The sequence below is a fragment of the Pan paniscus genome, chromosome 20 (genome assembly GCF_029289425.2).
Source record: "Pan paniscus chromosome 20, NHGRI_mPanPan1-v2.0_pri, whole genome shotgun sequence".
In the NCBI taxonomy this organism is placed as follows: Eukaryota; Metazoa; Chordata; class Mammalia; order Primates; family Hominidae; genus Pan; species Pan paniscus.
The window spans coordinates 48,272,770-48,294,114 of NC_073269.2; the positions used below are offsets into that span (position 1 = coordinate 48,272,770).

The following is a 21,345-nucleotide window of genomic DNA, read 5'->3' on the forward strand; positions in this document are numbered from 1 at the left end:
GAGCCAGGAGGGAGGGAGTAAAAGTTGAATAGACAGACAGGCACTAGCTCATGCAGGGTTTGCAAGCCAAGAAAGATGTTCTACATGTGATGGGAGAAATGACAGGCTCTCTCTGTGGCAGGTGAGGGTTGGTCTCACCCTCACAAAACCAGGCTCCATCCTCACCCATTGCCCATATTGCCTATGGGGCCTTCTGACCCATTCATTCTCCAAGAACAAGCCCAAGAAGCCCTCAGTAAGCCCTCGGAGTCCCTTGACAGGGCTTTGTCAGGGTCAACTTCCCCAGACTGAGGACTACTCTAGAACATGGAAAGATCTGCCTCATCTGGGTGACTGGGCATGCAGCTCAGGCCTGGCCACAGGAGGCTCAGAAATCAATAGAACATCAGTAGAAAGTAAGGGTGACTATAGCTCCTGACCCCCATTCCCTAGCAAATCTCCATTTGGGGGCAAGTCGTAGCAGTGGCCAAGATATGGGGCTGGGAGCAAGGGGAAGGTAGTTCTGTACCACCTCCCTCACCAGACCTTGGCCAGGGTTCCCAGACTGGACAGGTAGAGCAGAAGTCCTTGTGACTGGTGGCCTGCTCACTGGATCCCTTCCTCCAGGGGCTACCCATCCTGTCCTGTCCCCACACGAGGCTCAGAGAGATCAGACTTGGTACCTGGCTCACATGCCCTGTCTAGTCCCTCTCAAAACTGTTTTGTGGTTATGTGGTGCGCCCTGAATAAATCCCAAGCCTCACAGTGCTTCCCAGTCATGTAAAGTCTCCTCTCAGTCCTCCTGAAGGTCCCGTGACCCTGGGCCTCACATGATTGCTGGGAACAGTCTAGGCTTGTTCACATGTCCATGCCCTTGCCCAGGCAAGCATCTCCATTTAGACAGTCTTCTGCCTTCTTCTCTGCACCTTATCACCCTCTCCACGTCTCCTTGGTGAATCTTCCTGGGCTCCCCACTCAGCACTGCCCCAGAATGCTTTGTGCACCTCATCCAGAGCCCAGAATCTGGGCCCCAGGTGAAAGGATCCCATTTCCCACCTAGGGACATGCCAGAGGAGTTTTCTAGAGGGAAAAGTGCGGCATAGTGGGGTAAGGGTAGGGGCATCTGAGTGCTGCATTATTTATGCCTGTGTAGGCTCTGTGAGTTTCAGGAGGGATATGTGTACACATTTAGAATCTGTGTGTTGTGCCTGATGTCAAGCTTAAATGTCACTTCCTCAGAGATGTTACACCTAGCCCACCAATCTAAACCAGGTTCTTCCGTGATGCCCTCCTATAGCCCCTTTTTCCTCTCCTTACCAGATGTATTTATAACTAACTATACACTGAGGTCTGATCAGTGCCAGTCCTGTTGGCTTGGAGCTCTTAGAGAGCAAGGCCCAGGTCTGTCTTGTAAACCACTGTTTCCTCAGCTTCTAAGACAGGGCCTGACTCCTACAGAGGCTCAGTACCTATGTGATGAGTTAATTAATTCTATACACATTTTCACACTTGAACATCTACCTATTTTGTTTTAAGGGGATGAGGCTAGCCTGGGGGGTGTTTGTGTGCTATAACTCAGGGCATGGCCCTTTCGGTCACCACGTGTGGCCTCCCTGTGGGATTTCTGAATGTGGCCTGTGTGCACCCACAGGCATATAGGCTGGGATGCTGCCATGTTTTAGTATTTCTATTCGTACATTTTCTATTGAAAAACAAATCTCCACACGAGGAGCACCCTGGTGTTTTGGTGTCTGTCTTGCCCTGAGAGGTCTCAGCACCTATGTGCCTGCACAGACATCTGGGTTTTCATACCTGTGTCTGAGTATGTGTTTATCCCTGTTTCCAAACCTGGTGTGTCCATTTTGGCATCTCTGTGGACAAATATACAAACGTCTATGTGCATCTGCAGGGTTTAGCATCTACGAATTTTCTTAGGGAATCTCTGACCAAAAGTATGGGTATCTGGCTCCCAGGACCCAAGGGTGCACATGGCTACCATGTGTTTCAGAATCTGTGTATGTCTCTTGCAGGATCATTGCATGTGTCTGCATGCTTATGTATTTCAGTATTTGCCTTGTGCATCTGTTCAAGACTTATGTGGCCTCTCTAGTTTGGCGAGTGAGTGCGCACACACGTGTGTGTGTGCGTGTGTGTGTGTGTTGGGGTGATATAAACACATGTGCGTGTGTACCTGTGTGTCTTTCTTCCCCTAGCTGCTGCTGCCTTCCCAGTCTGGATGAGTACCTTTTCTCTGTCTCTCTCTCTCTCACACACACACCCTTGCTCATATGTGCCTTGCAGATGGGGAGGGGGCCGGGGTGTCAGCGAGCTCCTGTGTCACAAGGTTAATTTCTCCACAGCCAGGCAGGCTGGGCCCTGAGGGGAGTGGTGGGGGAGGGGCTGGTCCCCACAGCCCCTCTGATAAATATGTATTTGGGGCTGCTGTGCTCAAAGGTCATGGGGGGAAAAGGAGGAGGAGGGGTGGTCTGCACTGTGCTGTGCTGCTGGGTCCCAGCCGGGCTCAGCATGGGTTGTGTGACCCCCTCCAGAGGTCTGATGAGATTCAGGGAGATGCCCCCCTCATCCTGGTCTGGCCCACTCCACCCACATCCATGCTCCGAGGGAGATGCTGCTGTGGACACACAGATATTCAAACTCTGAAACAGGCAATCACACAAGCCCACACCCGCCGACACCTAGACAGAGGCTCAAACAGATGCACAAAGACGGCCTCATGGGCCACCAGATACATGGAAGGCTCAGAGTGCAGAGCCAGACCCATCGCTTCTTCCCCACCCCAACCTTCAACCCAACGCCAAAAAAAAAAAAAAAAAAAATGCTCAAGAGTGCATAGTGTCTCACAGTAAGAAAGCTTTCTACACATTCAATAGACGCAAACACACACACGGACCCAAAAATGCACAGAGTCCAACAAGAAAGGTCCCTGAACACTTTGTGGGTGGGCATGTACACATAGACACACAAGCAAACACACACACAAAGGCACATACATAGATGCACACCAGGAGTCCCAAAGACACAAAGTTCTACGAAGGTAGGCACATGCTGACAACTGCAGATAAATGTATGAACACACATGCACAAAAACATGCACACATACAAAGACCCCAAGACACACACGGCAGGCAGAATGCATGGTGGATCCAGGCTGGGAAACCCACCCTGCTGCAACAGAGCCAGATCTGGCCCTTTCCCCGCTGAGGCAAGAATGGCTGCCTGGTCTCTGGTCATGGGCCCCCCAGCCAGCTTCAGCCAAATGCGCCATCATTTGTCCAGCTCTGAGTCACATCAATTGTCGAGCCTCCCCTCCTCGCTGACCAGCCATCTCGGCCATCAGCGGCCTCGGCCATTAGTCGGCTCCTGCCTCTGGCCTGCATTTGTTGAATCTCCCTTACCTGGCAGAACCGTCTGGACCAATGGAACCCTTTTGGGGTCGGCCTGACCTTTTCCTCAAGGGATTCCGATGTACCCTGTTGTATGACCCTCGGCCCATGCCTCAGGGCGACCCTCCCCTCAGCACACTGCTCAGGCTGTCATTCTTCAATGACCGCTGGCCACAGTAGTTCTGGTGGATTGTGAGGCTGTGTGTTTGAGTATGTGTGGAAGTCCGCTTGTAGGTATATGTGTATGGGTGGTGGGATGGCTATAGCTGTGCTTTAAGTCAAAATGAGTGTGTGTGTGTATGCGTGTGTGTCTGTGTCTGTGTGTGAATAAGGGGATAGGAAGTCAGCAGCTGTGCTTAAAGTCAGAGTGCCTGAGTATATGGTTGTATATATGGGGAGATGGAATGTCAGGGGCTGCGCTTCGTGTGTGTGTGTGTGTGTGTGTGTGTGTGTGTGTGCACTTTAATGCAGGAGTGACTTGGTGTATTGGCCTGGGCTTGGCGTGGGGGGCCATGAGGGGCCGTGTCTGTTTTGGGCATGGGGGGCAGTGCGGTACAGGCGTCTGTTTCTCAAGCAGTTGTGAGCAAGTGGAATGTGCCTCTCTCAGACTCCGTTGCTTGTGTTTGTGAAAGTGACAGATGCTGCCTCCCTGGCCTCACTGCGGCGGATTAAGTCTGTGAATGCCACATGAGTCTGCACCCCGGGTGGGGGAGGGTCCCCAGTCTGCTCTTATACTTGCGTGTGTGGGCCACAGCCCTATACTTTATAGGATCCTGAGAGTGTGGACTAAAGTAACCCCCAACCTTGTTGGTTTCTGTGAGGGAGACCCTGAATGGATGCCAGAATAAAGGTCCCTGTGTGTGTGTGCACAAGCACACTCATGCTCATAGACAAGTCCGTATTGTCCAAAGTACGTTGTCATGAGATGCATGTGTATATGTGTATGTGTGTGTGATTGCAGGCATAATAGCTCCCCGCTGCCAGCCAGATCAAGTTCCAACTTCTCAGAGCAGCAGCTGAGCCTCCACAGACAGGGCCTTGCAACATTGTGCCAACCTCTACTCTTAGACTACACCTCCAACCTGGGCTGCTTTCTCCTCACTTTCCTCTGCCATCTTTATGCCCTGCCACCAGCCTGCTTTTCTCAGTATCTGAGCATCCTTAAAGACTCACCTCCCTGTCTAAACCCACAACATGTTCATTCCCCAGATTCCTAATGACCTGGAAACTCCCTTTGTGCTCACAGTCCAGGCGCCCAGAATCCTGTCTAAGGCTGGGATTGGTTCTGCTTCAGAGTCTAGGCCTGTGTTGGCCCACGGTCAGTGCCTAGCAATCATTTTCAGGTTAAGGAGTGATCATACCACCATTGCCCGATTACCTCAGGGAACTCACTGGACTTTATTTGTTCAGTGATTCACACCACTCGATAAATACCTATTGAATGCAGGGACCTTGTATGTGGAGCCACCACCTTCAGCCTCCTTCCGAATGCGTCAGAGCTGGGAAAGCTGCCTGTCCCGAGGATCTAATGAAGTTGGGGTGGTGATCGAGTGAGGGAAAATGCACCTGCCTCCCAAGGCCACCATGTGGATCTGAAAAGGTGACACAGGGCTCACCAAAAGGGGTAGGGGGGACCATAAGCTCATGCAAACCCCTGTGTTTGAACAGGCCCAGCCCCAAACCATCACTGATGGAACGAGCTCAACCATGCTCATTTGCTGGCTCTCCCTTCAGGATATAAAGCGAGACCCACATCCTTAGAGCCCTCACTGAACCACATAAGGCATCCATCCACCCGACAGGTCCTGGGAGACAGGTCTGTGGATGGACATCTCAGGGGGCAGGGAGGAAGTGGGGGAAGAGACAGAGCCAGTGAAAGGAAATGGCGCTGGGACAGCTAATGGGATAGGACAGACCTATAAGGACAGACAAGGCTCGGTATGACGAGGACCTTGGTTCTAGCGCCAGCATGGTTGCTGAGAGGCTGAGCAAATGATGTGGGCCTCAGAATTCTCATCTGTGAGAGGGACACCACTGGGGCTGCTGTGAGAGCGAGGTGGGTGTAAGGGACATCATGGTCATTATTATTATTAGATCAAGAGGTGTTGAGCCCAAGGGAAAAATGATGAGTGAAATATATTTAGAAGGAGGAATAGACATCCGTCTGAGGAGGCCTTACACCCACTCTGTCTTCTAACAACTCTTCACACTTGGGTTTCTCAACCATCTCCATCCTGAAATATCTTGGAAATTAACCAGCACATGCCAGAGATGGAAACTTCTCCCTTGCCATCATCGATGTCCAAGTAGCCCCTGGTGTGGCCATCTGTCCCTGCTCCCCTCGTTGCAAGTCATGCCTCTACACATTATGATTATGCACCAGGGCTATGAAAAGCTCTACCCAGTGGGGTGCTAAGGTTGGGGCCCTTGCTTTGCTGTCACATTGGTGGAGGAAGAAGTTCTGGCTTATGGGCCCTGCATACAAGAAGGGAGTGTATATGAACCAGAATGGAGGTGGCCTGGAGTGGCCACTGACGGACTTGCTGGAAAAAAAAAAAAAAAAAAACACCGGGCCAGCATGCTGTCTAGGACGTATAGGCTAACAACCTCTACACACACAGCATGGGTATAGGTGTGTGCATACACACACACTGTGGCTGAGTTCTTTCCCTACTACAGCCCTGACACAGACACCTTCCATTTTCCCTGCAAAGACTAGCAGAGGGAAGTGAGCGCAACCAAGACCCCCAAAGATGACACTGCAACCTGCCACAGAGTTCACCAGCACATGCCAGCACAGCCTCAGGGAAATGGGGGTCTGGACCTCTCCAACGGCAAGGATGGGCCTCTGTCCAGCATTACCCATAAATCAGGAAGTAGATGTGGAATCGCATTATCAGCAACTGGAGATGCTGCCTATGGCCCTGATCGGCTTTACTCCTGGCCTGCCTGTCACCCCCTGACATGGGACGCTTTGTTACTACAGAAGGTCCAGGGAAGGTTTTCATGGGCTGATAGACTGCGGGGAGAGGGGATCTTTTCTTGTTTTGTTTTCTTGAACCCAGCTTCAAGGCTGCTGTGCAAGCATGCCGTCAAACTCAGCCATACGCCCGCGACCTCTGTGCACTCACACATCTCTCATCACTCTACCCAGACCCTGCTTCACAAACCCACCCTCCCTCTTACCCAGGACACGCGGAGACCCCGAGCAATAACAATAATAATATCTCCATGCAGAAATGGTACTTTCACATATGTGACTTTTTTTGATGTGCACCCTTGTGTGCACACACTATGTTCAGACCTAGTACCCATACACAGAGCCTTCACTCCAAATACGCTGCACATACAAAGTGTCACGTGTCCACTGCTGAAGCCAGACTTGGCACACGGGCCTGCACACGCGTGGACGGCTTCCACGCACAGAGCCAAAGAGGGCCTCCTGAATGCACACATAGCGAGTGGTACATAAACATCAAAACGAGGGAGAGATCAGTACAAATACGCACTGACTCCCTTCTGCACATATGTCACCCATGATGGGGACCCCCAGTACCCAACCCCCCACTGAAAACACATGTCACGATTCTACACCTTTGGCTCCTCACTCTGCCAAGGCTTCCAGGCCCAGCACACACAGTTAGTCCTTCCTGAACACATCTCGCCACGCATGCAGGCCTTATACACATGCATGCTGCCGTCATGGTCTGACTCTGTACACACCAGTCCCCCACTGCACACTGACTCTGTACCCACCAGCCCCCCACTGCACACTGACTCTGTACCCTCCCCTTATATCCTGGGGGGTGGAAGGACAAATCCACCTGACAAGATGGCAAGAGACTAAAAGCTACTGAGCGAAGCGGCTGATTGGGTCTTTCTCTAAATCCAGGACCTACTCCCCAACTCCACAGGCCCCAGGAAGGAGGCAGAAAGTGGGGAGTGGTCATCAGGCCAAAGGCTTTCTCTCAGGATCTTTTACCTGGACTCGAAAGCTCTAAGGACTCTCTCAGATGGACTTCCGCCCCAATTTCCTCCCGTTTTCACTTCCCGCTAGGCATCCATGTCATTTTCTTCTCTGTCCACACCCTTCTCAGTGGGGCTGAGTCCACAGCCATGAGCCCTCACTTAAGATCTTCCCCTCCCCCTCCCAGAGCCCCAGTGAGCATCCAGCAGGACTTCTCCAGGAGGCCACAAGGAAGTAGGGGGTGGCGCTAGAACCCAGGGGACAGACCCAAACCCCCACTCAGGGTAAAAAAGAGGGTAGAAATACATGGGGTTTCAGAACAGGGGTTAGGCTCTGGTAGGAAGTTGGGGATTCCTGCCTTTGCATGGAGCCCCTTTCCCTGGCACCCTGTTGAAGGCCAAAGCAGCAAGAGTGATGAATAAATGAAACTGAGGGAGGGGGTAGAAAGAGCTGGCAACAGGGGAAATGAGTGGAAGGAAGGGAAGAATAAAAGAAAGGGGGAAAGGGGGAAGGGAAAAAACGCAGAAAAAAGAAGGGAAGGAGGTGGAGATAAGGGAGGTAGAAAAAGAAAAACTAAGGGGTGGGGAGGAGGAGAAAGAGCTTTTATTGAGAAAAGGAAGAGACAGAAACTGGAAAACAGTGAGAAAGAAAAAACAGTAAAGGAGATGGAAATAAAGGAGCTGAGAAAGGACATGAAAAGGGAAAGAAAAGAGAGCAAAGAGGCAGCAGGCAGTCGAAGGGGTTCCCCAAGTTACAGACTTTGTCCAGAGAGCTGAGGGGTGCACCGCGGCTCCCCAACCTCACTCTGGGGCCCTGGAGCTCCGTTCTCCACCTCTCCTCCTGCCTGAGATGCCACCGCCTCTGAGTGCCCCATCCCGGCTGCTTTTTCCTATTTCTCACCGTTTCTGCTGTCCAAGGCACCCCGTTCCTTTCTCTCACCCCTCATTCCCACCCCCCAGCCCTTTCTCGTTCCCTGTGCCCTCTTACCTCTCCCCCCCATGCACCCTGCTTGCTTCGGAGCTTCAGACAGCATCACCGACCAATATCCTCACCATCATCATACTAAACCGGCCCCCACACCCCCAGGAAAGGAGAGAGAGAGAAAAAAAAAAAAAAACAGGCGGAACCGCCACCAGCCCTGACCCCCTCTCGCCTCATTTTCTCCACAGTCGCCCCTTCCTCAAATGCAGGGTCAAAATGGGGGTCCCGCCCAGCCCGGGGAGCCTCTCCGAAGCGCCGCAGCCAGCCGGGAGCAGATGCCACCTCGCCTCTCTTCTCTGTCCTCGCTCCTTTTTGTGTTCAGTGGCCCTGGTTGCGATGTGTTTTATTTTCATCGTCTTTTTATTGGTATTTTTTTTTCTCTTTTTCTTTTCTTTATTTTTTGGCCCGGGGGCAGCAGCGGCGAAGCGCCCACTGCCTGCCTCTTTCCTCAGCTCTGCGGCCGTCAGGCTCTTTCTCTAGTCTGCGCTCTTGACTCCCTCCTTTCTCTTCTGCCTCGGCTCTCGCTCCTCCGCTCCTCCGCTCCTCCGTCCTTTCAGCTCCGTCCTCAGCCGACTGCCCTCTCCTCTCTCTACTGCTTCCCCCTCCACGCCTCTCCTTTCCTCATCCTTCTTGCCCCTTCTCCCTTTTTCCTCTCCCTCTTCACCTCCTCTCCGTCCCCATTTCTTTCCATCCCTTCCCCCCGCCCCCACGTACACCTCTCCTTTGGTTCCCTCACTGCCATCGAGAGCAAGCTGACCCCCCCCCCCATCCCCAAATAATAAAAATACCCAGCCAGGGGGCAAAGCCCCGGCGCCGGGCGCTGAGAGGGAGGCGAGAGGGCCGGGGCCGCGGCGGCGGCTGGCAGCCGGAGCGCGGTGCGGAGTGAGCGGCGCCCGCCCGGCTCCCGCCCGGAGAGCTCTCTGCAATAGGCCGAGCCGGCTGCATTAAGCTTCTTGCAATCAATAAAGCGCGGGTCAGATTATGCAAAGCGCAGATATTAATATGCAAAGTTTTAAAGATTTTTAAATGGAAGGGCAAGCGCGGCGCGGGCGGGCAGGCGGGCAGGGGCTGCGAGGGGAGAGGGAGGAAGGGAGGGCAGGCGGGCGGGCGCGCAGGCGAGCTGGGGAGAGGAGGAGGCTGCCCGCCGCCCGCCCGCCCGGCTGCGCCGCGCCGCCTTGCCTTACCGCTGCTCCCATCGGTAGGCGCCGCTGTCTTCGCCATGCGCGTCAGCTGCACGGCTCCGAGGGGATGGCCGAGGAGGAGCCGCCGCCGCCAACGCTACCCCCGCTCCCGCTCCCGCTCCCGCGCCCGCTCGCTGCCTGCTGCTGGCGCTGCTCTGGCCGCTGCTCCTCGCCTGAGCTGCCGGCGCGAGCCCAGGCGCGCGCCATCCCCGGCTCCCACCTTGTCCCCATGGCAACCCCGGGCCCAAGGATGCTCAGAGAGAGAGCGCGAGCGAGAGAGCGAGGGGGGAGAGAGGGAGAGGGAGAGGGCGGGGAGCGCAGGGGACACGGAGGCAGGGAGAGGCCCGAGACCCACAGAGACACAGAGAGACACAGAGACGGAGAGATGCAGACATATGCAGAAACAGAGACACAGAGATAGAGGAGAGGGGTAGGAATAGAAGGGGACATGGAGACAAGGACAATCCTTGAGACCGACAGAGGCCCACAGAGATACTGAGAGACACAGAGACACACGGACACACAGAGACACACGGACACACAGTAAGAGACAGAGGGGTAAGGGCGAGGGGCAGGGAGCAGAGAGGGATTCAAAGGTATGGAGAGACACTGAGGTCCAGAGACTAACAGAGATACTCAGAGACACAGAGACACCCAGAGATAGAGACAGAGAAAAAAGAGAGAGGGGACAGGACAGGGAGCACAGAAGATGCAGAGGCAGAGAAAGACTCCTAGAGGCAGAGAGATGCTCAGAGACACAGAGACACACAGAAACAAATAGACACGGGGACACATAGAAAAGAGACAGAGAAGGGTGGGGAGCACAGGGGACTCAAAGGCAGGGAGAGGCCCTAAAAGCCAGAGACTCAAAGAGACACCCAGAGACAAAGAGGAAAAGGAGAAGGGAGAGGGCAGGAAGTATAGGGGACATGGAGGCAGAGAGATGTCCAGAGACACACAGAAATATAGAGACACAGGAACAGAGTGGGGGGAGAGGAGGGAGGAGGGAGCAGATGGGGACACAAAGGGGCACCAAGAACCACAGAGACACCCAGAGACAAAGAGATAAGGAGAAGAGGTCCATGCAGAGAGAGAGATGCAGAGTCAGAAAGATAGCCACAGAGAAGTAGACACACAGAGACAGAGAGATAGTGAAAAAATATATATGGGGAGAGAAAGAGACTAATTCACAAAGAGAGAGACACAGAAATAAGAGAGATAGATATGCACAAATCAGAGATAGGAGAAAGCTACATGCAAAGAGAGACAAATGAAGATGTAAGGCAGTGTTGCAGAGATACAGAGATAGGAAGACATAGAGACAGAGGCAGACACACACAGAGGTAAGAGATATAGACCTGCGGAAACAGACAGAGATTAAGAAAGAGCCGTTGAAAGAGCCGTTGAAAGAGACAGAGAAACAGAGATGGAGAGATGCAAAGCCAGAAAGACAGACATTGACAGAGACCAGAAGATACAGAGACTGAGACTGAGACAGAGAAAAAGGCACAGAGAGAGTCAAACAAGGAGACAGAGTCAAACAAGAAGGTGTAGACAGAAACACAGAGAAATATACATAGGGATTCTGAGAGAGAACCTAAGAAACAGAGACAGAAAGAAATGTGCAAAGAGAGAAACAGAGATCAAGACATAAAAAGAGATGAAAAGAAATACAGAGATGGTGAGAGAAAGAAAGCAAAGACAGAGACCCAGAGAGTCAAAGTGAGGCAGAGAAATGCAGAGACATGGACAGAGACTGCAAGAAAGTGACAGGAACAGAGAAACCTCAGGAGACACACAGAGAGACACAGTGAGATGGAGAAAGGCACTGGAAGAGGCTTTCAGTTGGACAGAGATCCACAGAGAGATGCGAGACAGAGACAAGAAGAGACAAATGGAGAGTCAGAAATAGAGAATGAGGTCTGGTAGACGAGGCTGGGGATGGGGGGCAGAGACAGAGCCCAGGTAAAGGAGGAAGGGACAGGCTGGGGTGAAAGCAGAAAGTAGGAAGGTGACAAGAGGGTCCAGGGAAGCACCAAGGGGGAAAGGGCAGACAGGAGGGGAGGGAAGAACAGCAGAAAGGAGAGGAGTGGGGAAGGGGGAGGAGGGGAAGAAAGAGAGGAGGGCAGTGCCCGGTCACCAAGCACCTCCCCTGTGCCAGGCACATTATGGCTTGGAGACAGGGAGGAAGGAAAGGAAGGCCAAGGGTGAAGGGGCTCCGACCAGGGGAAGGTGGGCACAGGGTCTTGGGAGGGTGCATGGCTCCCGCCCCCTGCAGGCGGGGGCGCAGTGGTGCAAAGAGGAGGATAGGGTTGCAAGTGGTACCCAGACCTGGGAGGGGGTGTGAGAGGGAGGGAACAGGAGGGGGAAGGCAGGGAGGGAAAGGGAGGAGGAGGAGGAGGACGCAGGCACGCGCTGCGCGGTCTTGGCTTAGCAGCTGCAGCCGCCCTTCGCTTTGTTACCAGCAAGGCTACCCCGTGCGTACTGAGTGGACACGCGGGACCCTCGTGTGTGTGAGAAACACGAGAATCACCAACTGCCCACGTGTATGGAGAACACTCCCAAGACCTACACTGGAAGTGCGTAACATAAATAAATATAGGAAACACCTACCCCGTGGGCGTACAAAGTACCCAGGACCTGTGCAGCATGTGCATAATAGACACAGAACTACCTACTACTCCCTGTACGGAGCAGCCTCCTGGGACCCGCACTGTGTGCGCAACACAAATAAATGCAAGGAATACTACCCTCTGTCCATACAAAGTAGGTATTTGGGTCTTATGCAGCAGATGCATAATGGACATGGGACCACTTAATACCCCCATACAGAGCAGACTCCTGGGATCCACACAGTGTGTTCACAACACAAATAAATACAGGAAATGCCCACTCCAACTGCACACAAACTAGGCACATGGGCCTACAGGGCATGAACATAGTGGACACGGAACCACCCCATAGCCACCTACCAACCAGCCTCCCTGGGACCCATACTGTGTGGGCACAACATAAATGAATGCAGGAAGTACCCTATCCACCGTGCCTACAAAGCTGGCACACCAACCTAATAGACTTAGCTAGTGTGAACATAAGAGACACCCATGAGCAGGTTCTGGTGATCCACAAAGGCACATAACAAAACTGAACATAAGAAACACCCACTCCGCTTGCATACAAAGGCACATGGGGTCCCAATAGTGAGGAGAGAACTCAAAAAAGGGTGTATATAATGACAACCCACACACTATCCATTCTGGAAGGAGCAACAAGGAATACTGGACCCTGCAATGAATCTACCCAGCAGACTCCCAGGTCCCTCCATCTGTACGTGTACAATAGACCTAGGAGGAGCTATGGACAGCCTGAGTACCTACTAGAAGGGAAGCAGGGACAGGGCAGAGACCAAGGATGTCCTGTTCCCTGCCTTGGCCCTGGCACCTACAAGGACCAGTACATGGGTGGGGTGGGGGGCGGTCATCCTTCCTAAGAATGACCAAGTACATAATAATTGTGTATACAGTGAGTATACACTAAGCACACAGCACCAATGTTTGTTTGTTTGTTTGTTTGTTTGTTTGTTTGTTTTGAGACAGGGTCTCCCTCTGTCACCCAGGCTGGAGTGCCGCAGCGTGATCATGGCTCACTGCAGCCTCAAACTCCTGGGCTCAAGCAATCCCCTCTTGCCTCAGCCTCCCAAGTAGCTGGGACTACAGGCATGCACCACCACACACATCTATTTTTTTTTTTTTTTAAGCAGAGATGAGGTCTCCATATGTTCCCCAGGCTAAAGCACCAATTTTAAGGATCCAAAAAACTTGGTTTGATATGTGCTAAGTCCATATCATATGCTTACTTGCCAGTATGTTAAGAGTCTGTGGTCCACAACCTATGCATGATTGGTATCTTAATTATCCAGAATATCCATATTAAGCAGAAGCTGACATCCCTCATGGACTTAAAAAAGTCAGATCCAATAGGAGACTTAAGCAATCCGCACATGCAGGTTGTCCTAACTGATTTCTAGGGCTCCGCCCAGCCCCGAGTCATGATTCCACGAAGGCTGATGCAGCACATGTATACACACCAGGCACATGCAAAGACATACACCATACACTGTACACAACACAGCAAAAACATGTGTGCTCTCTCTGCTTCTGAAATAGCATAATTCCATAAGTACCAGATTCCTCTGAGGAATGTGTGTGTGTGCATGTCTGAGTGAGGGCCATCTCTGGGTACAGGTGTGCATGTACATGGCTCTTCCTGTACGAATGAGCTCAGCTCTTATTCCCTTCTCATTCTGCCTGTTCATCTTTCAGAAACATGTATACAAATAATAGTACCTGATGTATACTAAGTACAAAACATTGCAAGCTATGGATGACCTTGAGTGTGTGCGTCTGAACATACATTTATTTATTTATTTATTTAGAGACAGAGCCTTGCTTTGTCACTCAGGCTGGACTGCAGTGGCACAATCTCGGCTCTCTGCAACCTCTGCCTCCCGGGTTCAAGCTATTCTCCTGCTTCAGCCTCCCGAGTAGCTGGGATTACAGGCGCATGCCACCATGCCCAGCTAATTTTTGTATTTTTTAGTAGAGACGGGGTTTCACCATGTTGGTCAAGCTGGACTCAAACTCCTGACCTGGTGGTCCACCCACCTCGGCCTCCCAAAGTGCTGGGATTACAGGCGTGAGCCAACACTCCCGGCCTTGAACATACCTTTAGATAGATGCATTTGTTCATTAATGAAACATTTGTTCGCGCATCTGTGGCCATGTGTGTGCGTGTGTGTACATCTTGGTGTCTTGGTTACAAGTCTTGGGGCTCCCTTATAATCTCTGAGGATAAAGGGTGTAAGATAAGGGAAACGAAGGCACACAAAGCAGGAAGGGAAGAAACTGGGGAGAAGGAAAAAAGTGGTGCAAGGACAAGGAGCAAAAACAAGAGACCTGTTATTCAGGAGGCTGAGGCACAAGAATCACTTGAACTCAGGAGGCAGAGGTTGCAGTAAGCCAAGATTGTTCCACTGCACTGCCCTGGGCGATAGAGCAAGACTCTGTCTCAAAAAAGAGAGAGAGAGAGAGAGAGACCTGGAACTGGAACTGGATGTATGGAAGGAAGGGAGGAGGCCCTGAGGACACAGGCAGAGGGAGATGTGGTGCGGAAGCAAGGAAGAGAACAAGGACAGGAGGAGAATGGGTGTGAGAGAAAAGAGGAAGCTAGGAGGAGGAAGGGAGGTGAATGGTGAGCAGAGCAGAGTGAGGGTATCAGGAAGAGTGAAGGGGACTGGGGAGAGGAGAAAGGAGATGGGAGAAGGAGATAAAGACCCAAGGAAAAGAAATAAGAAACAGACAGAGGCTTTTCTGGTCTGAATGAAATTTAGAGGTTGCCCCAGTGGCCTCCTATGGGAAGGTGTTCGAGTCGGAGGATGAAGGTGAAGCAAAAGAGAGAAAGGAAGAGGAATCACAACCTAGCTCCCTAGGATGGGGCAGCCAGCTGTCTCCATCATCCTAGAAGGGGCCCAGAGAGAGGGACCCGGAGGCACAGACAGAGAGGTATGCAGAGCTGGACTGAGATGTGGAGTCATCTGAAGTGGGTAGGGTCCTGGGACAGGCAGGAGGAGGAGTGGAGAGACTTGCAGGCTCAGGGAGGCCAGGGCTCAGTGGTGTGGAGACTTCCAAAGACCAGGAGGAGGCTGGAGCAGGCAATGGAGCAGGGCCCTGAGACCACAAGCGGGGAATCGAAGACCAGGTAAAGGGAAGCAGGTTAGAGAAGGGCAGAGAAGTGAGGGCCTGCTGAGCAGAACCAGCCAAAGTAAATGGAGGAGCAGCTGGAGTGGGATGAAAAGGCCATGAGGCATCTTGCAGATGGGTCCTGCCTTATGCACACCCGGGTTCAGAAACTCTCCCAGGCTGACTCTCCCCAAGCATTCAGTTTGGTTCCATTTAAGACATGCATACTGAATACTATCACGAATTAGCACTATGCTGTAAGCTGAAGAAACAAATGCAAATGAGACACAACTCTGCCCTCATAGAGACCCTCATCTGAAGTTGTTGGTGGGGGAGGGAATGAACAATAAATACACAGTTACTGATACACACAGCAACACAGAAGTACCTCAAAACCAAAGTGAGAGATGCAGAAGACCACACACTGTAGGATTCCATTTACATGAAATTCTAGACAGCAAAACTACTGTGACGGAAAAGCAAATGAGTGGTTGAAAAGGGCTGCAGTGGAAGGAGGGGACTGACAGCAAAGGCGCCGGAGGGAACTTTTTAGGGTAATGGAAATGTTTTGTAACATGATTGTGGTGGTGGTTACACAACTGCGTGTGTGTGTAAACTCATTAAACTGTACATTTACAACTGGTGAATTTTATTGCATGCAAATTATATCACAATAAAGCTGATTGCAAATAAATAAATAAATTATTACCAGCCAGAATATTCAAGACTCAAGATAGGGCTCTATGGGAGCCAAGAGGAGGTGGATGGGGCAGTGACGGAAGGCTTCTGAGAAGAGGTGATGTCTGAGATAAGACCTGAAGGATAAACAGGAGGCAGGATGGAGAAAGCGTTCCCATGGAAGAAGAGCTTTCACATGGAAGCAGGTGAGAACTGAAAAAAGTTCACTATGTTTTGAACACAGAATGGAGAGTAAGACTATCAAGAAGTGAGTGCAAAGAAAATCAGGGTTCAAAATACAAATCCATGGCTACTCGAAGTACCGTGTTGAATAAAACCCACCTGCACCTGAAAAGGCCCAGAGAGAAGGAAACTATGAGACACGACTGGGGATTTTTTTTTTTTTTTTGAGACAGGGTCTCCTCCCTCTGTCATCCAGGCTGGGGTGCAGTAGCACAATCACAGCTCACTGCCACCTCGACCTTCTCCTGCCTCAACCTCCTGAGTAGCTGGGACGACAGGCGTGCACCACCACAACCTGCTAATTTTTGTATTTTCTGGTAGAGACAGGTTTTTGCCATGTTGCACAGCCTGGTCTTGAACTCCTCGGCTTAAGCGATCTACTGGCCTTGATCTCCCAAAGTGCCAAGATTACAGGCATGAGCCACCGCTCTGGGCCAAGACTGGGGATTTCTAATTGGCCTCCTGTCTGCCCCACAGAAAGGTCTCCTTCCCGCCGCCCTTCCCAGAACTTCCTCCCTGCTCTTTTCACATGGGGATGTCTCTCTCCATTAGGAAGCAGCCTCTGCTCTGGACCTATCCCCCAACCCTGCCCACATCTCCAAGAGTTTGTGGGCCCCAGTGAATCCCTCCAACCTGGATTCCATGTGGCCACTGCCCCCTGGTGGCTGAAGTGATGCATTACTAAGGACGAAGGGACACCTCCAAGTCCAGGCCCAGCATGCCCTTCCAGAGGCCAGTCCAAGGCACTCCCACTACTGCCCCCCAAGACACACCCTTGTCCCTGACAGTCTCCTCCTTGCTAAATCCAACGAGCACTTTTCAGTCCTATCTGACTCTCCTCTGGAGCATGCAGCCACAAATATCTTTTCAAAATCCTCTTGGCATCTAAGAAACCTCACTCTCTTGGTTCTCCAGCTCTGTCTGGGCTGCTCTCCCAGGGTGAATCATCCCCTCCCACAACTGCTTTCTCTATGCTGGTAATCCCTAAATTTGTCTCCAGTTTAGCCCTCTCTCCTAAGCTTCACATCAGGATACCCAGCCACCTCCTAGAGGTTCCAAAAATACCTCAAAATCAACATGTCTAATCTAATCATGTCATCTTCTCTACCATGCCCCTAGACCTTGGTTCCCACTCCCCATGGTGATACTCCATCCAATCTAGCATTCAAGTCAGAAAAATTGTCCCTGTCCTTGACACCTTCCTCTTCCTCATATTCACATCCAATCAGGCTTGAAATCCCATCCAGTTCATTTACTTCATTAATATTAAAATTTGAAACCATATGAAATTGACAATATCACCCAGCTTTTTCTTACAAAATGGGAATTTCATAGAGTTCAACCGAGTATTTCTCAAATCCATCTCCTCCTCTCTTCCCTGCTCCCAGTGTCCTAGTTCAGGCCTCCACATCTCCTGCTTGGTCCATGAATCTCCTTACTACCTGGCCTCCCAGTCTCCCCTCTTGCCCCCTTTCTAGTCTATCCTCCACACTGGCTACTGGGGTAATGTTTCTACAATATGGCTCTGATCAAATCACTACCCTGCTTCAAACTCTTACTTCCTGTTGCACACAGGACAAAAGCCAAACTCCTTAGTCAGCTTTTCAGACCCTTCACAGTAACTGGCTCCCCTCCCTCTACAGGGAGCACCACTATGCATCCTGTACTGCAACCACACCAAACCACCATCACTTCCTTGAATCTGCCGCCCTTAACCTCCTGGCCTTTGTACTTGCAGTTCCCTATAACTGGAATGCCTTTCTCACTCTTGTCCCCCTGGCTAACTTCTATTTGACTCCAAGAACCAACTTAAAATCATATGTTAATGTAAACCTCCAGTTCATCCATTCATCCATCCAATACACATAGCTTGAGTATCTATACTTGTATGACCTCCATAGAAGGTACCGGGGACACAAAGGGGAATAGGACACAATTCCTGCCATCAAGAAAGCTCACGGTCCAGTAAGAGACACAAATGCATATATAAATCACAACACTATAGTGTGCTAGGACACAAAACTAGACTGGGAAAATTGAATTTTACTTATTTTTGAGATGATGTTTCACTCTGTTGCCCAGGTTGGAGTGCAGTGGCACTATTATGGCTCACTGCACACTCGAACTCCTGGGCTCATGTTATCCTCCTGCCTCGGCCGCCCCAGTAGCTGGGACTATAGGTGCGCACAACTACACCCGGCATTTTCTTGAATTTTAAAGGGGACTGGGACGCTGAGGCGGGTGGATCATGAGGTCAGGAGATTGAGACCATCCTGGCTAACACGGTGAAACCCCATCTCTACTAAAAATACAAAAAAAAAATTAGCCAGGTGTGGTGGCGGGCGTCTGTAGTCCCAGCTACTTGGGAGGCTCAAGCAGGAGAATGGTGTGAACCCGGGAGGCAGAGCTTGCAGTGAGCCGAGATTGCGCCACGGCACTCCAGCCAGGCTACCCTGGCTGGACAGAGCGAGACTCCATCTCAAACAAAAACAAAAACAAAAAAAGAATTTTAAAGGGGAAATAGTCCTTCTGAAGGAGTCATTAAAATTGGAAGGAAGCATGAACAAGAGCACACAGGTGAGGAAGAGTAGGTTGTGTGCAGGGAGGCAATTGGGATTGCTAAAGCATAAACCATAAGAGAAAAATGCTGCTGGAGAGGCTAGATGGGGCCCAATCATTAAGTATCTTTTGATCTAGGAGGCCATGGGGAGCCGCTGATGGGTTTTCATCAAGAGCAGCTTTGCATTTTTGAGAATATGAATCCGAGCGGACAAGAATGAAAGCAGGAAAAACCAGGAAGCTATTGCAATAGCCTAGGCAAGAGATGCTAATGGCCAGTATTGACATTGGTATCAGGGACATGAAGGAGGCAACAGATTTAAAAAACCCGGAGGTAACTCAAGTCAGCAGGGCTTTATGTTTGGATATGAGTGTCAGGGAGAGGGTGGTGCCAAGGATGATGCCCACGTTTCTCACTTGGATGCCCGGATGGATGGAGGTGACATTCATTGAGACAGGAGAAAATAGGAGGAGGCACAGAACTTATTCGACAAAGTTCTTTCTTGAACCTCTTATATCTGAGGTGCCTATGAGACATGTCCTGGATCCAGCAAAGAGTTATATTAGTTCTTCAGTCTATATTGGGATACAGTTGTGTGCAGTGTCATAGAGAGAGGTCTCTGGGCTGAAGATCTGGACATCATTAGCATAGAGTTGACAGCTGAAATCATGAGTCGATGATGTCCCTCAAGAAGAATACGCCGAATGTGAAGAGCTCTAAGCCCAGAAAAGAGCCCAGGAGAAGTGCCACATTTCAAAGGTGGGCAGAGGTCAGGTGCAGTGGTTCACGCCTGTAATCACAGCATTTTGGGAGGCCGAGGCGGGCGGATCACCTGAGGTCAGGAGTTCAAGACCAGCCTGGCCAACATGGTGAAACCCCGTCTCTACTAAAAATACAAAAAATTAGTGGGGCGTGGTGGAGGGTGCCTGTAATCCCAGTTACTCAGGAGGCTGAAGCCAAAACAGGAGAATCACTTGAACCCAGGAGGTGGAGGCTACAGTGAGCTGAGATTGTGCACTCCAGCCTAGGTGAGACTCTGTCTCAAAAAAAAAAAAAAAAAAAAACAGGCCAGGTGAGGTGGCTCAAGCTTGTAATCCTAGCACTTCGGGAGGCCAAGGCGGGCAGATCACCTGAGATCAGGAGTTTGAGATCAGCCTGGCAAACATGGTGAAACCCCATCTCTACTAAAACTACAAAAATTAGCTGGGCATGGTGGTGGGCGCCTGTAATCCAAGCTACTTGGGAGGCTGAGGTAGGGAGAATAGCTTGAACCCAGAGGTGGAGGTTGCAGAGAGCCGAGATCATGCCACTGCATTCCGGTCTGGACGACAGAGCGAGACTCCATCACAAAAAAAAAACAAAAAACAAAAAAACAGGTGGGCAGAGAAATGGAGTCCCTAAATGGACCACAGAAGAAGCTGTCAGGGAGAAGAGAAGAGAACTATGAGCCTGCTTCATTATGGAGGCTGTGGTAGGCCACCCCTAAGAGGTCCCAGTGACCCCTGCCTCCTGATACTCATGCCCTCATGTGGTGCCCTCTGCTTGAACGTGGGCTGAACCTTTTGACTCACTTATTTTTTTAAATCATTCTATATTTCATTTCAAAAGTGACTCACTTCTCATGAATAGAATGTGGCAAAAGTGATGGGATATTACTTCTGAGATTAGGTTATAAAAGACTATGGCCTGGCGCAGTGGCTCATGCCTATAATCCCGGCACTTTCGGAGACCAAGGCAGGCAGATCGCTTGAGCTCAGGAGTTCGAGACCAGCCTGGGCAACATGGTGAAACCCCGTCTCTACCAAAAATACAAAAAATTAGCCAGGTGTGGTGGTGCGTGCCAGTGGTCCCAGCTACTCAGGAGGCTGAGGTGGGAGGATCACCTAAGTCTGGGAGGCAGAGGTTGCAGTGAGCTGAAATGGTGCCACTGCACTGCAACCTGGGTGACAGAGTGAGACCTTGTCTCCAAAAAAAAAAAAAAGAAAAAAAGGGCTGGGTGCAGTGGCTCACGCCTGTAATCCCAACACTTTGGGAGGCCGAGGCGGGTGGATCACCTGAGGTCAGGAGTTTGAGACCAGTATGGCCAACATGGTGAAATCCCATCTCTACTAAAAATACAAAAATTAGCCGGGCGTGGTGGCAGATGCCTGTAATCCCAGCTACTCGGGAGGCTGAGGCAGGAGAATTGCTTGAACCCGGGAGGCGGAGGTTGCAGTAAGCCGAGATTGCGCCATTGCACTCCAGCCTGGGGGACAAGAGAGAGAGTTCGTCTCAAAAAAAAAAAGAAAGAAAATGAAAGAAAGACAGAGAGAGGGAGGGAGGAAGGGAAGAAGGAAAGAAAGGAGGGAAGGAGGAAGGAAGGAAGGGAGGGAGGGAGGGAAGGAAAGGGAGAGGGAAAGAAAGAGAAAGAAAGAAAAAGAGAGAGAGGAAGAAAAAAGAAAGAAAGGGAGAGAGAGAGAGAAAGAAAGGGAGAGAGGAAGGAAGGGAGGAAGAGAAGAGAGGAAGGAAGGAAGGAAGGAAGGAAGGAAGGAAGGAAGGAAGTTTTGGGTTGATTTAATATACAGAAGCCAAGGAAGGAAAGATTTCTAAAAGAGAGGTACTGGTCGATGGAGTT

The 21,345-nt window shown here is 51.1% G+C and overlaps 2 protein-coding genes across 3 annotated transcripts in view; one reads left to right on the plus strand and one right to left on the minus strand.

Moving 5' to 3' along the window:
• Positions 1-9,700, minus strand: part of POU2F2 (POU class 2 homeobox 2) — an 86,649-nt gene extending 76,949 nt beyond the window's left edge. The window contains exon 1 of one of the 2 annotated variants that reach the window (XM_055103695.2): positions 9,516-9,700. The gene's annotated coding sequence lies outside the window, so the exon portion shown is untranslated. The remainder of the gene's footprint in view (positions 1-9,515) is intronic. The other variant, XM_034946084.3, reaches the window with a different exon arrangement.
• The window catches only part of LOC100976543 (CEA cell adhesion molecule 6), a 910,921-nt gene that overhangs the window by 407,451 nt on the left and 482,125 nt on the right, over positions 1-21,345 (plus strand). The window lies entirely within an intron of this gene.